This window comes from Pinus tabuliformis, chromosome J (genome assembly GCF_031772625.1).
Source record: "Pinus tabuliformis cultivar Carrire ecotype Pingquan chromosome J, CPIR1, whole genome shotgun sequence".
NCBI classification, from domain to species: domain Eukaryota; kingdom Viridiplantae; phylum Streptophyta; class Pinopsida; order Pinales; family Pinaceae; genus Pinus; species Pinus tabuliformis.
Window position 1 is genome coordinate 784,546,685 of NC_142295.1, and position 16,038 is coordinate 784,562,722.

The following is a 16,038-nucleotide window of genomic DNA, read 5'->3' on the forward strand; positions in this document are numbered from 1 at the left end:
AGAAATAGTAATTACTCCCAGCTAAATATCTAGCCAGATCCAAGTGAGTGATGCATGAAAAGATCCAAGTGATGCATGAAAATGTAATCTATGATTATCCAATGTCAAACAAAACTATGATTTTCCGTCTGCTCAAAAATATATATATATAAACCAAAATCTTCTGCAACTCCCAAGAAATCTCACTGAATACTGCAAATTAACATTCAAGAAGTCTCACTGAAAACTTTAATCACTTGATAATTTGAAAGTTCAAACGAATTGCAAAAAAGCATTACAACTCTACCAACCTTTTGGCTGAAACAGATGAATTCCCGAAAAGATCAGGAACAGTGGGAGGCCATACAGATACGTCTCAGCGAAGGAATTTGCAGAAGCATCTAAATCATTTCAGAAATGTCGATTCCATACGATAAAACAAAATGCCATCCCATGGCACTCTCTAAAGAAAAATACGGCTTAAGCAAAACCGGACTTTTCAATTCATGTTTTGACAGACAACTTTCACCTATTTAGAGAAATGCCTTCATCCATGTCTTCAAATTCTTGCAGGTGAAAAAGAAAATACCCACAGGCTTGCAGTCATTCTTTGCCATTGAATTCAAATACATTACCAATATTTCAACTGGGTCTCTTTATCAACGGATATTTAGTAATTCAATATTTTTTTGCCGTCAGATAACTTCCGTCGCCATAATCGCCATGACGCTTTATTTTCGTACAACCATGAATCACAGAAATCTGGAGGACGGATCCCTTTATTTTGGAGCTCTATTCCTGGGTCTCGTCATGAATATGTTCAACGGACTTTCTGGTATTGCGGCTACAATTGGAAAGCTTCCAGTTTTCTACCAGCAGAGAGATTTGATGTTCTACCCTGCCTGGGCGTACTCTCTTCCTATATTCATTACAGAAATTCCTCTTTCCTTAATCGAGTGTACATCATGGGTATCTCTTACCTATTATACTATTGATTTTGCCCCGGCCCCATACAGGTAAGTACATTTACATCGTCTATTTCCATTACAACGTATATTAAAATTAAAATCAAAGCAAAGTTCCATTGTGATAGATCTCTGAATAGTGAAATTTCAATAGATCTAATTTATTTTCTTATTTTCATGCTGATGAGAGTTCTTCATCCTGTACAGGTTTTTTCGATACTTTATGTTGTTGGTAGCACTCCACCAAACAGGTTTGGCACTCTTTCGCTTGATAGGTGCTGTGTCAAGGGATATTATAATCGCAAACACCGTCGGTGCATTTGTGCTCTTAATCACGTTCGTCTTTTGTGGGTTCATTATATCGAGAGGTATGGAAATCCATATTTTTTCTTTTACAAATTTCAATATTATTATGATTACTGTCTGGAACTTTGGTAATTAGTTTCTTCAGTTATATATAAAAATTTCGTTTCGATTGATTGATTATAACTTTATTTTAGTATTGGAAAGAAATTCTGTTGCTGTTTGTAATCATTGTATTAAGCATTAAAATTAATCTTACTTGGTTCATTTAGAATTTATCTCAGTATTAATTATAAAAATATGGCAATTAGATTCTTAAATAACCTTTAAAATTATTTTAAATGATTGAACACAAATTTGTCTTAATAGCTTTCACAAAAGTATGGCTAGTTGTTATTGAGTCTAGAGTCTCATTCTCGGCCAATGTATAATTATTTCCATGGTCAGGTTGGAATTGAGAAGTGTTTTTCTTAAAATAAAAATAAGATATTTTTTAAATATAAAAACAATGTTGGCTAATATATATATATATATGGTAAGAAATTTGATCCCTCTCTGCTCATATTAGGTATGTGCTTGATATGGATCTATACTAGTTTTATTTTTCTTCTAAAATCATAGTTGATGCAAGAGCATCCAATTAGGGAGGTGACAACTAAACACGTTGTTTTAAGTATTTTTTTAAAATTTTACTTTTCAGTTTATTTTTATTGTATTTCTTTTCAAGAAGATTGTTACAACCAATGTCTTTACTTTTTATTTTTGAAAGCAAATAGATTAGGGAATGGTCTTAATAGATTAATACTTGAATAATAGCAAAAGGGAATGTAATTGCAAATTTCAACTGTAGATAGTTCCTCATCTGACATAACATTTTAAAACAGTAAAGAGAAGCATTTCAGGTATCCAACAGTTGTTATTATGAATGACTCATACTGTGTACGAAATTAATTACATGAATTGAGGGATTGTTAACAAGACTCTGCATCACATGAAGCAGCTAAACACTCCAAGCGAATTCATTAAGGTACTTTACGAAAGAAAATCTTTGAAATCGTAACAAGTAGAAGATTTAACATTTCTATATATATATACACATATATTTGCATAAAAATTTGTTACAGCCAAAGACAACATTCTGTAATCCAACATAGATTCAGAGCGTAAGGCATAGTGCCTTCCAAAAAATATACAATCACCAAAACTGTCCTCAGATATTTCATTGCAGACCAAGAAACGTTTCTGTGACCCAGAACCAACTAAACAAACTGAGATGGGACAATGCTCAACAACCAGAACTGAACTGCACAAAATCGCATTCAAGTCGTCAACCAAAATCTCAGAAGAACCACAGACACCAATGAGCAAATTAAAAACCCAGAACTTTCGACAGACAGGCAGAACCGAGGACAATCAAAAAGTGAGACTACGCCTCCACAAAACCAACCTACAGAACTGTATAAGTTAAACAGGAAGGACCCTACCCGGTTCAAGTGGAGACTGAAACGGAAGAGTGAAGAAACAGAAACCGTCAAGGACCAAACCCTTGCCGCCACCACAGAGGAGCGAACCACCTGCACAATCAAAAACAACGATTAGAGAGGCAGCATAACCATTCAAATGGAGAAAAAACCGAGAGAAGGGTAATGATGAGTACCCTGAAGGTTACCTGAAGTGGAGAGCAGGTTCCATAGTTGAACCCAAGACCATCAACATTTGAGCCATGGCCACAGAGCCACGAAACCCCAGCTGCTCACAAGGAGTAGAGTTGTTAGTAGAAGAAAAGCAAAGAGGGAGCCTGGAATCATAACAGAGAGGTTACCTTGTGTTAGAGCCAAACTGTCGCCAGGGAAGTCGGGCTGAGGACCTGGCAAGAACATGCACCATAGTCACAAACAAACATAGCAAAGATGACCCAGAAGTGCAGCAAACTGATTAAAAATTACAGAGAAAACACCGCATACCCAGGACGGCCACAAGGCCCAACATTGTTTCATGAAACCATGCGAGAAGCAGCCACCAAATTCATCGAAACAACATCATTACACAGATAAAATTACAGACACTCAATAATATATTCTATTCATCTTGAATGAGGAAATTACACACATATTTATACAATCAATAGTCTCAAGATAGGAATGATATCTTAGACGTACAGTAGTGTGGTTGAGAGATTCTCTCAACCACACACTAAACTAGGAGAAACTAAATTCCTATTATGTAGGAACAAACTCCTCAAATGGAGAATTACAACCATAGACAAGTAGGAATTAATTCTTTCTACCTCCCCCCCTAATGACTACTTGTCATGATAGTCAAATCCACCACCATCAGGCGAATTGCATGTACAAAACCTCCAAAAACACAATCTGCCACCCTCAGACAGATCCACAACTTCTCTGATCTCGCGGATCCCCTTGAAGGTGAATTGGCGTGATCCTTAACGAAAAACCCGTGCCCATTGGCATGATTAATGGTCTAACAGACGCGCCAGTTGGCCTTCCTAGCACTGTTGTCAGCGCGAAATACGCGCTAATCCCCTTCTACTCAGAAAAAAAACATCTGAGTCCGGGCCAGGTGTTCTGCAGTCCACCTGCTCAATTGAGCACAAAGCTCTCATGTACACATAGCCACAAAGGCAAAAGATTCGCTCAACTTGTCAAACAATGCATTGACATCCACGATTCCAGCCACAAAGGCACCTCAAGCCACATAGGCGATTCAACCACAAAGGCAAGCTGGCCACAAAGGCACTTCAGTCACAAAGACTATATAGATGGTTTCTGGCTCACCACCAACCCTCACATTCAGTTACAAAAGATGGTTTCAGGCTGACCATAAACCATTACAAAGTGGTTTTAAGATCACCACAAACTTTCAGATGCCCTTAAAAATCTTACATCTGATTCCACATTTTGGAGTTTCTGGGTACATACAATGACTATTACAATAACATGCTAGGGAGTCTATTCCACAAGCCACAATACTCAAACAAAAATCTACTTTGTTGCTCATCATAAACTTTGTCACTGCTCCACCTCATCTGTTCATTGTTCACATCTTGGGCATCTTTGTCAAATAAATTCTTGGAACTCCATGCTTATCCTGTCATTTGTTAGAGTCATGAATTCTAACGAAACAACTTTACCTACACTGAGTTAGCTAGGCTCAATAAGGCTCAATAATATTATCCATGATTCCAAGACATAAAAAATAAACTTTCAGGTTGACAAAATATCAAATTTCTCTATCTTTGCCCAAAGATGATTATTTCCCAAACATAACAACAACTATTAGAGTCCGGAAATGTCATGAATCATAACCAGTGATCTGCAATTGGCCGCCTGCTCGGCACACACCACCGGCCCGATCTCCTCCAATCCTGCAGTGTTCTGGACCCAACAATCTTCTCCACGCTGGGCTGCCACTCCAGAAACACAACAGCAGCACCGCCAATCCTCTGCCAACATAACCAGTCCACTTGTTCGACCGATCTGCTGTCACCTGCTCGGATCTCACTCTCCGATCGCAGACACACCACGGACTTTGCTCCAGCAATCTCCTCTCACACATTCACAACGACCATGCCCCCTACTCTTCGGCTATTGCACCAGTCAGCAGGCTCACACTTGCTACATATTGCAAAATATCCTCTTGATTTGAATACCAGATCACTCTTGGGATAACTAAATGAGAGAGCTTTCGACAGATAGGACAAGCTCGCAATACAGAGTTCACATCCATGCCAGGAACTGGATTATTTCCTCGCCAGTTGCAGATGCACGAAATACAGAGATAAAATTGCAGACAGGATTTATTTGCCCCCATCACGCCGAGCGTTTTTGTGAATCAACGCTCTCCGGATCCACAAAAATCTCGATAATGTTGTCCTTGCTAACGCTTCAGAGCTTTCCATGGAAAAAAGAAATTAAAGCATCCCATTTCTCTGATCTGGACACCGATTTCAGCAATGCTATCTGTTTTGTCTGCAAAAGTCTTGGTAAGTACTCAAATGCAACCATGAAAGTCGGGCAGGGGTAGAGACATAGGGATGTCGTTGTTCTGAGAAATAACATCTGGATTGGCCATATTGAATCTCCTGTTGCCCCTTTAGGATACAGATACCACCGCCACTCCAAGACCTACGAAAAAGAAATCTGCCTCTCTCCACTCCACACAACACCTTAAATCACAAAGCAACCACCTTTTTTTTTTTCCATGCGAAACAATATGAGGACTCATTCCTCTCGCGAGGAGGTTAGACATGAATTAGAGCCGCCTTTCTTTCAGCAAAGAAGACTGGCATCCTAAATATTCAGCGATCCTGTAACAAGCTAATGAAATTTGCTTGAATAATTAGTCTACAAAATGACATCTCTACTGACTTTCATCCGGTATCCACAACTGCTTTTGTGCAAACAATATTGTCTCATCATCAGAAGAAAGTGGATCAGATTCAGAATTGACAATCAATTTCCAGGAATCCCACTTCAAGACAGGCAAATAGTTAGTGATGTATTTTATCATTGAAGGCTTGTCTCTAATAATCACAAATCCTGTTGGCCGAAGGATCCGGTCCATTTCTAAAAGCAAGTCTTCTACGCTGCAGCCTTTCCAAATCGCAGTCCCGCAGCGATCCAAACTACTGCACGAAATAAAAAATTGCGGCCTCAATCGATCCCTCTGTGGTTCGATCGTGTGACCACCAATCTCCCCTATGTAACCTTCATGCAAAGACAAAGAATCAGCAGCAGCTCATCAAATGAAGATCGCACTTGCAGCTGTCCACTTCCCAAACGATAGCTCACCAAAAATGGATTGGCAAACCAAGCTCTTTATTTCCTTAGCCCAGGAGGGGCCAAGCCCAGGAGGGGCCAGGCCCTCACAGGCTCTGATACCAAGATAAAATTACAGACACTCAATAATATATTCTATTCATCTTGAATGAGGAAATTACACACATATTTATACAATCAATAGTCTCAAGATAGGAATGCTATCTTAGACGTACAATAGTGTGGTTGAGAAATTCTCTCAACCACACACTAAACTAGGAGAAACTAAATTCCTATTATGTAGGAACAAACTCCTCAAATGGAGAATTACAACCATAGACAAGTAGGAATTAATTATTTACACTAACTAGTAACATAGATCCAGAGCCGAGACCGAAACGAGCAGATGGTGGAGGGCAGAGGGCCATTACAATGAATGGAAGGAACCAGGTAAGGGCATAGAGGAGTAGAGCAAAACCAACGGTAACAATGACCAAGCTACAATCAAAGACCCACACAATAGAACCATATCACAGTGACCGAGATCACCTCGAGAAGGTGATGAAGTTATTACACCATTAAAACCTCACCAAAACCCAGTTGCATACAAGTGTGGGAAGGGATCACATGGGCCAGTTGTCATGTTAGCACCCACCTCAGCCTTTAAGGTGAGTCATCAAATTTTGGTATCAAAGTAGTTCTCTCCTTAGGGAATAAAGGAAAAATTATGGTGGTAGGAAGAAGGGGTAGAGGTAGTGCTATTGGGAGTGTAGCCAACGAAGGACTATGTGAGGAAATTAGGATCCTAAGTGCCAGATTAGCAGCAGTAGAAGCAGGGAGGCACAGGGATCCATATGGTGGTGACGATAGTGATGAAGAGGCTGCAACTACGACAAATGGGTTCGATGAGGATGGGCCAGAGATAAGGTTGTTGAAATCTATTCTGTTAGCAAGCAGTAAACCGAAGCCTAAACTGTCAACCTATGATGGCAGTTTATCCACTGAAGTATTATTGGATTGGATTAGTGAGTTGGATAAGTACATTGAATACGAAGAAATTAGTGAGGATAGGAGGGTCAGATTTGCAGCTACAAAACTGAAGGGGCATGCAGCACTGTGGTGGAACAGTGTGCAGGCAGAGCGAAGGAGATCAAATAAGCCACCAATTAAAAAGTGGACCAGAATGGCCATGAAGATGAATGGTAAGTTTTTACCTAAAGACTATCAAATTGCTCTATATAGATAGGTATAGAACCTGAAGAAAAGAGTAATGACTATGAAGGAATATACAGAAGAATTTTATAGGGTGAATCAGTGAGCGAGTTATGCTGGAGATATCCTAGAAAAGACAGGAAGGTTTGTGAATGGATTATGGATGGAGATATTGGATGAGATTAGTATTCTCTCTACCTAATCTATAGAAGAAGCATATCAAAGTTCTTTAAAAGCAGAGGAGAGCATTGCTAGGAAATAGAATGCTAGGAGAGGACATGGATCCGGCCGAGGAAGGGGACAGTCCTTTGGCAGAGGCAGAACTGCCAGCAGCAGTGAGGAAGGCAGCAGTTCAAAAACTGCAGGGTCAACTGATAAAGAAGGTAACACTAGAGGGGGAAGGCCTTACCAGCGAGGGAGAGGTAATGATAGAGGCAGAGGGAATGCCTATCAGTGTTACAAGTGTCACAAATGGGGACACCGGTCTTTTGAATGTCCTGAAAGTGATCAAGCAGGAAAAAGAGGAGCATATGTTGCTCAACCAAAGGAAGCTGAGGCCCCACCTCAAGAAGTGGAGAACATGCCTGAAACAGGAGAGGCCTTGGTTTTGAAAAAGTCTTGTTGAAGCCAACCCTATTCCGAACTATTGGTAAGTCACATGGGAAGTGTTGTAAACTAATCATTGACATTGGGAGCACTGATAACCTGGTAGCCACAGAGATGGTAGAGAAACTAGGTTTAAAAATACTAAAACACCCAACCCCATAACGGGTGTCTTGGTTACAAAAAGGGCATCAACTGCTTATTGATGAGCAGTGTGAAGTGGAATTTCATATTGGTGGGTATAAGGATAAGGTGACATGTGACATTATGCTGATAGATGTGTGCCATATACTGCTAGGTAGACCATGGCAATATGATAGAAAGGTAGAGCACGATGGGAAGACAAACTGTTATAAGTTTGCGAAAGATGGGATAAACCATACATTGGTACCCGTGAAAGAAGAGGACACAATAGAGAGCAGTGGGATAAAGGAACTATTATTAGGGGGAAAAGAATTCCTACGACAGATTGGAGATGATGAAATAAAGTTTGCAATTATGTGGAGGCTGAGGACAGTGTTAATTCATAATGAAATTAAGGATTTGCCGGAGGAAATTCAAGTTATGTTACAAGAATTGAGCGATATAGTGGTAGATGATTTGCCAGATAAGTTACCCCCAAAACGGAATATCAGCCACCATATTGATTTCATCCCAGGAGTTATTTTGCCAACAAAGCTTCTTATCAAATGTGTCCAAAGGACAAAGAGGAGATTAGGAAACCGGTACAGGAGTTGTTGGACAAAGGGATGATTCGGGAAAGTTTAAGTCTGTGTGCAGTTCCAATAGTCTTAGCTCCCAAGAAAGGAGGAGAGTGGCGGATGTGTACAGACTCTCGAGCAAGCAGTAAGATTACCATTAGATACATGTTTCCTTTACCATGAATGGACGATATGATGGACTGCTTGAGTGGAGTAGCATATTTTTCAATGATTGATTTAAAAAACGGTTATCATCAGATATGGATTCGAGAAGGAGATGAGTGGAAGACTACTTTCAAAACCAATGAGGGCCTGTATGAATGGTTGGTCATGCCATTTGGATTGAGCAATGCACCTAGCACATTCATGCACTTAATGAATTAGACACTGAAAGAATATATCGGGAAGTTCGTTATTGTGTATCTGGATGATATCCTTATTTTCAGTAAGACTAGGTAAGAGCATTTCCGACATGTCAGGTGTGTCTTGGAAAAGTTACAGTAGAATAAATTGTTGTTGAATTTGAAGAAATGTATGTTCTGTAAGAATGAGTTGATTTATTTGGGATTCATGATTTTAGAGAATGAGTTAAAGATGGATCCGTAAAAGGTTGCAGCCATAGTTAGCTGGCCATCCCCAAAAAGTTTATTTGAAGTATGGAACTTTCATGGGATAGCAAGCTTTTACCGAAAGTTTATAAAATATTTTAGTGGGATTTGTGCACCCATGGTGGACACCGTCAAGAAAGCAAATCAATATTTTCATTGGACTGAGTCGGCTGAAAAGAGCTTTCAGCTACTGAAAAAGAAGATCACTGAAAGACCCATTTTGAGGTTACCAGATTTCAACAAAATTTTTCAAGTTCATTGCGATGCCAGTGGGACAGCCAATGGAGCGATACTGAGTCAAGAGGATAAACCGATGGCCTATTTCAATGAGGAATTAAATGAGAGTAGACAAAAATATACATCCTATGATAAGGAATTCTATACAGTGGTGCAAGTGCTGAAACATTGGAGACACTACTTGTTGGGAAATGAATTTGTTATGTTTTTAGACAATTCTGCTTTGCAATATGTCATGCAGCAACATAAGCTAAATCATAAACATGCAAAGTGGGTGGAATATCTACAGAGTTTCACGTTTGTGTTGAAACACATTAGTGGACAAGCCAACAAAGTGGTAGATGCGTTAAGAAGAAAAAATTTGATTTTACAAGAAAGTAGAGTGCAGGTGTTGGGCTTTGAACATCTCAAAGATCTGTATGAGACAAATGCAGATTTTCAGGAAGCATATGAAGCTTGCCAAAATCTGTTGTTGAGATACAATAACTTGTGGTTAGATTGTAACATACAGGAAGGATTATTGTTCAAGGGAGTACAATTGTGTATTCTAGAATGTTCGATGAAGGAGAACTTAATTCAGGAGAAACATAGTGGTGTTCTAGCTACACATTTTGGCATAGACAAGACTTTGGATCAGGTAAGTCATTTCTATTATTGGCCAAAGATGCAACGAGACGTATAACGGTATGTAGCTAGATGTAAGATGTGTCAGCTGGTAAAGGGACATAGTCAAAATACTAGACTGTACACGCCCCTACCTGTTTTGGACAAGCCATGGGACTCAGTTAGTTTAGACTTTGTTTTGGGTTTGCCGAGGACACAGAGAGGATATGATTTGATCATGGTCATAGTGGATCACTTTACTAAGATGGCACACTTTATTCCTTGTAAAAATACCAGCGATGCCAAGCATGTAGCCCATTTATTCTTTATAGAAATTGTCAGATTGCGTGGCCTACCAAAGTCTATTATTTCGAATAGGGATGTGAAGTTTATAGGCCATTTATGGCAGAATTTGTGGAAAAAATTAGATACTAAACTAAACTTCAGCTCAGCTTGTCATCCATAGACTGACAGACAAGCTGAGGTAGTAAACCGAAGTCTTGGAAATCTGCTAAGTAGTCTAGTTGGAGAGAATTCACGACATTGGGATCACGTACTCGCACAAGTGGAGTTTTCTTATAACGATTCACGCAAACTGAGTACAGGCAAAATCCCTTTCCAGATCCTATATGGCATGCACCGCGGTGGAGTGCACAAGTTATGAGATTTAGGTCAGTTGGAATGGAGGAGTGCTACGGAGAAGATTTCACCAAAATGATTAACAATCTTCACGAACGGGTGAAAGCTAAATTGCAGAACAATAGCCAAAGATATAAGCAGAAGGCCGATTTAAAACGACGAGAAGTGCAATTTAATGTAGGAGACCTAGTACTGGCACACCTACGAAAGGAGAGGTTTCCTAAAGGAGAATATAACAAGGTTAAGTTGAAAAATATAGGGCCTTGTTGGATACTATGGAAATTCTCTGCCAACGAATATGAACTGCAATTACCCCCAAGTATTGGGATCTCACCCATTTTCAATGTGGTAGATCTATACCCTTATATTCCTGCTACTACGGACGAGAATTCAACGGGACACACATGGGACACCCAGGGAGACGAAGAGACAAAGACATGGAATAGACAGATGCCCCCAGCTAAGCCTTTGGAGATTGACCAAATACTGGACACTCAGGGATCTAGGCGGACACGCCGAAAGGAATACTTGCGCTACTTAGTTAAGTGGAAGGACCGTCCAATTGAGGGCAGTTCCTGGTTGGATGCCAAACATATTCAACACATTGGGTATTTGATTGAAGAGCTCATGGACAGGAGACATGAGTTTCATTCACCCCGGGAGCCTGATGCAGGAGCATCCAATTAGGGAGGCGACAACTGGACATGTTGTTTTAAGTATTCTTTTAAAAATTTACTTTTCAGTTTATTTTTATTGTTATTTCTTTTCAAGAAGGCTGTTACAGCCAATGTCGTTACTTTTTATTTTTGAAAGAAAATAGATTAGGGAATGGTCTTAATAGATTAATACTTGAATAACAACAAAAGGGAATGTAACTGCAAATTGCAACTGCAGGTAGTTCCTCAACTGAATGAGGCTACCAGCAGCTTAAATACATAATCAAAAGATGAACCAAGGGTTGCTGCCAAAAAGGAGAATAGACACCAGATAATGTAAACCTTTGACAGAACATTTTAAAACAGTAAAGAGAAGCATTTCAGGTATCCAACAATTGTTATTATGAATGACTAATACTGTGTACGAAATTAATTACATGAATTGAGGGACTATTAATGAGATTGTGCATCACATCAAGCAACTAAACACTGCAAGAGAATTCATTCAAGTACTTTATGAAAGAAAATCATTGAAATCCTTACAAGTAGAAGATTTATCATTTCTATAAATATATACACATATATTTGCATAAACATTTGTTACAGCCAGAGACAACATCCTATAACCCAACACAGATTCAGAGCATAAGGCATAGTGCCTTCCAAAAAATATACAATCACCAAAATAGTCCTCAGATATTTCATTGCAGACCAAGAAGGGTTTCTATGACCCAAAACCAACTAAACAAATAGAGACAGGACCACGCTCAACAACCAGAGCCGAACTGCACAAAATCGCATTCAAGTTCTCAACCAAAATCTCAGCAGAGCCACAGACACCAACGACCAAATTAATGACCCAGAACTTTCGACGGATAGACAAAACCGAGGACCAACAAAAAGCGAGACTACGCCTCCAAAAAACCAACCTATAGAATTGTATAAGTTAAGCAGGAAGGACTCTACCCGGTTCAAGTGGAGACCAGAACGGAAGAGTGAAGAAATAGAAACCATCAAGGACAAAACCCTTGTCACCACCACAGAGGAGAGAACCACCTCCACAATCGAAAAAAATGATTAGAGAGGTAGCATAACCATTCAGATGGAGAACAAACTAAGAGAAGGGCAATGATGAGTACCCTGAAGGTTACTTCAAGTGGAGAGCAGGTTCCATAGCCGAACCCAAGACCAGCAACATTTGAGCCATGGCCACAGAGCCACGAAACCCCAGCTGCTCACAAGGAGCGGATTTGTTAGTAGAAGAAAAGAAAAGAGGGAGCCTGGAATCAGAACAGAGAGGTTACCTCATGTTAGAGCCGAACTGTCGCCAGGGACGTCGGGCTGAGGACTGGGCAAGAACACGCACCATAGTCACAAACAAACACCGCAGATATGAACCATAAGTGCAGCAAATCGATTAAAAATTATAGATAAAACATCGCATACCCAGGATGACCACAAGGCCCAACATTGTTCCATGAAACCACGCGAGAAGCAGCCACCAAATTCGGCGGAACGACTTCCTTACACTACCCAATAACATAGAACTGGAGTCGAGACCAGAACCAGCAGACAGTGGAAGGTAGAGGGTCACTACAATCGGCGGAATGAACGAGGTAAGGGCACAAAGGAGTAGAGAAAAACTAGTGGTAACAATGACCAAGATATAATCAAAGACCTGCGCCATAGAACCATAACACAGTGACCGAGATCACCTCGAGAAGGTGGCAGAGTTATTGCGCTATTAAAACCTCACCAAAACCCCAGTTGCATACGAGTGTGAGAAGGGATCACGTGGGCTAGTTGCCACGTAGGCACCCACCTTAGCCTTTGGGGTGAGTCATCAATAGTATATGTGTATCAAATTCTACTGAATCAAGTCAATCAATTCAGAAATTAGATTTTATTTTTTTAACCTAAGGCACTATGTACATATACCAAATTCTGCTAAATGAGGTTAATGAATTCAGAAATTTGGCTAATGGTTCTATTTAATAACATTTACTATAGTCATCAATTTGGAAATTAGATTTTATTTTTTTAACCTAAGGAACTATGTACATATACCAAATTCTGCTCAATGAGGTTAATGAATTCAAAAATTTGGCTAATGGTTCTGTTTAATAACATTTACTATAGTCACCTATCTGAGTGTGGAATAGATGGTGACAAGTGTTTTGTTAAGGTATTCATTGGTGTAAAGGTCACTAATTCCAAATTCTATAGACAAAAATCTAGCCATGCTAACAGTTGTTGTGGCTTAGGCTAGTTCTTGAGTGATTTTGATGACTTAAATGCCCTTAACTCACTGCTACTCAAACCGCAAGTTAATAATGCAATCATCCAAAACTCATATAAACTAGAAAAAAATAAAAAAAAAAAAAAATCACTTCAGTCCAAATCAGATGTCTTTGTGGGTAACCCTCCTTTCTTGTGTTTGCTTCTAAACTTATTATCATGTGTGTTTGCTTCTCAACCTCACCGTTTTTGTTTTTGCTATTAAAATTAGTAATATCATAGCAATTCCGTTATGGCTCAAAGGATGTAGTACATGAAATATCTTAATCAGTGTAACTGTAGGCTATTTTTAGGCAGAATAGCCTAAAGTTCGGGCCCTGTCCCATAAAGTTTACCTTAGTAAAAATAGAAAAATAAAATAATTAGAATAAAGTGCAATCATGATGCTTAATGTTTTCAACTCCTGCCCAACAGACGATATTAAAGCTTGGTGGATATGGGGTTACTGGTTATCTCCTCTCTCGTACGCTCAAAATAGTATTGCAGTAGACGAGTTCTTGGCATCAAGGTGGCAAAAGATTTGAAGTGTGTGATAAAGCTTGGTGGGTATGGGGTTACTGGCTATCTCCTCTCTCGTACGCTCAAAATAGTATTGCAGTAGACGAGTTCTTGGCATCAAGGTGACAAAAGATTTGAAGTGTGTGATATTTTATGCGGGATGATACTTTTATCAAAACAAATCACTTCGTGGGTTAAAAGGTTATGTTCTGTGTGTTATTTTATTCTAATTTTGCAGCCAAATTACGAAATTGGAGTCATATTGTTGAAATCTCGTGGGTTTTTCACGAAGAGCTACTGGTATTGGGTTGGCCTCGCAGCGGTCGTGGGGTTTGTTTTTGTCTGTAATATTCTCTTCATGCTAGCGTTGCACTATTCTCTTCACGCTAGCTTTAGTTAGTGAAAGTGGCGCTGGAAAAACCACACTAATGGATGTATTTGTAGGGAGGAAAACTGGAGGATACGTTGAAGGATCAATAACCATCTTTGGCTATCCTAAGAAACAACAAACGTTTGCAAGAATTTCTGGTTACTGTGAACAAACTGATATCCATTCACCTTTTATTACAGATTATGAATCCGTCGTATTCTCAGCTTGCCTTCGTCTCGTAGAGGAGGTGAACTCTGAAACAAGAGAGGTAATATTTCATTTCCCAGTGTATAGATTCTGGTCAATTAATTACCACTCTGGAGTTAGTACTATTATATTTTTGATCGTTAACCACCAACTTTGGCTGATGATCAGATGTTTGTGAACGAAGTAATGGATCTTGTAGAGTTGAATAACCTAAGTGGCGCTCTGGTGGGTTTCCCCGGAGTAAATGGTCTGTCCATTGAACAAAGAAAGAGACTGACAATAGCAGTTGAACTGGTCTCCAATCCTTCAATAATTTTCATGGACGAACCAACATCTAGACTCGATGCGAGGGCTGATGCCATTGTTATGAGAATGGTTCGAGACACCGTCGATACCGGACGAACTGTGGTTTGCACCATTCATAAATGCAACATTGATATATTCGACGCCTTCGATGAGGTATATTCGAAATATATTGGCAAATTAAGAAGTATACATTCTGTTAAAATTTGGTAGTAATATTTGATCTTGTGGATGATGTTAAAAATGGCAATGTTTGTATTAACTGAAATAAAACCTACTCGTCAGTTTTATGAAAGAGAGTCTAAACCAAGAGAGTTTGGCTCTGCAGAATTATTGTTCATGTACATCATACATTCTATATTAATCATGGTTTTAGGGAAGTTAGAAAAATAACCTAAAAAATAGAAATTAATTCCTATCCTGAGGTCACGTGAACCAACTCACACTATTTTAGGATATTCTCCATAATCTTCAACACTCCCCCTTGATAAAGAAGGGGTTCACAAATATGCCTAACATCTCCCTAAACATTTCAAACTTAATTCTGCTAAGAGGCTTAGTGAAAATGTCTGCAACACTATCACATGTATTACAATATACCAAATGGATTTCTTTTGATTGCACTTTCAACCTCACAAAGTGGAACTGTGTATCAATGTGTTTAGTGTTTTTGTGAAACACCGGATTATTAGCAAGTTTGATTGAACTCCGATTGTCGCATCTGATTATTTTTGCGTCTATCTGTTCTTCCCCGACATCCTAGAGAAGTCTCCGCAGCCAAACTACCTCACATGTCGTTGCACACATGGCTTCATACTCTGCTTCTGCTGAGGACAAGGAAACTGTGTTCTGTTTCTTGCTGCTCCATGTAATCACCCCAGATCCAATGTTGAATGCATAACCTATTATGGATCTACGATCATCTACATTTCCAGCCTAGTTTGAATCTGTAAATCCTGTCAATCTAACATGAGAGGAATCAGTATAAACAATACCATAATCTACAGTACCTGGTAGATACCTCAAAACACATTTCTCTGCATTCTAATGACTTTCAAGTGGCTTGGACATGTATTAA

At 39.4% G+C, this 16,038-nt stretch overlaps 1 pseudogene; it reads left to right on the forward strand.

The window, feature by feature from the left end:
• Positions 1 to 16,038, forward strand: part of LOC149229062 (ABC transporter G family member 39-like) — a 109,817-nt pseudogene that overhangs the window by 57,865 nt on the left and 35,914 nt on the right.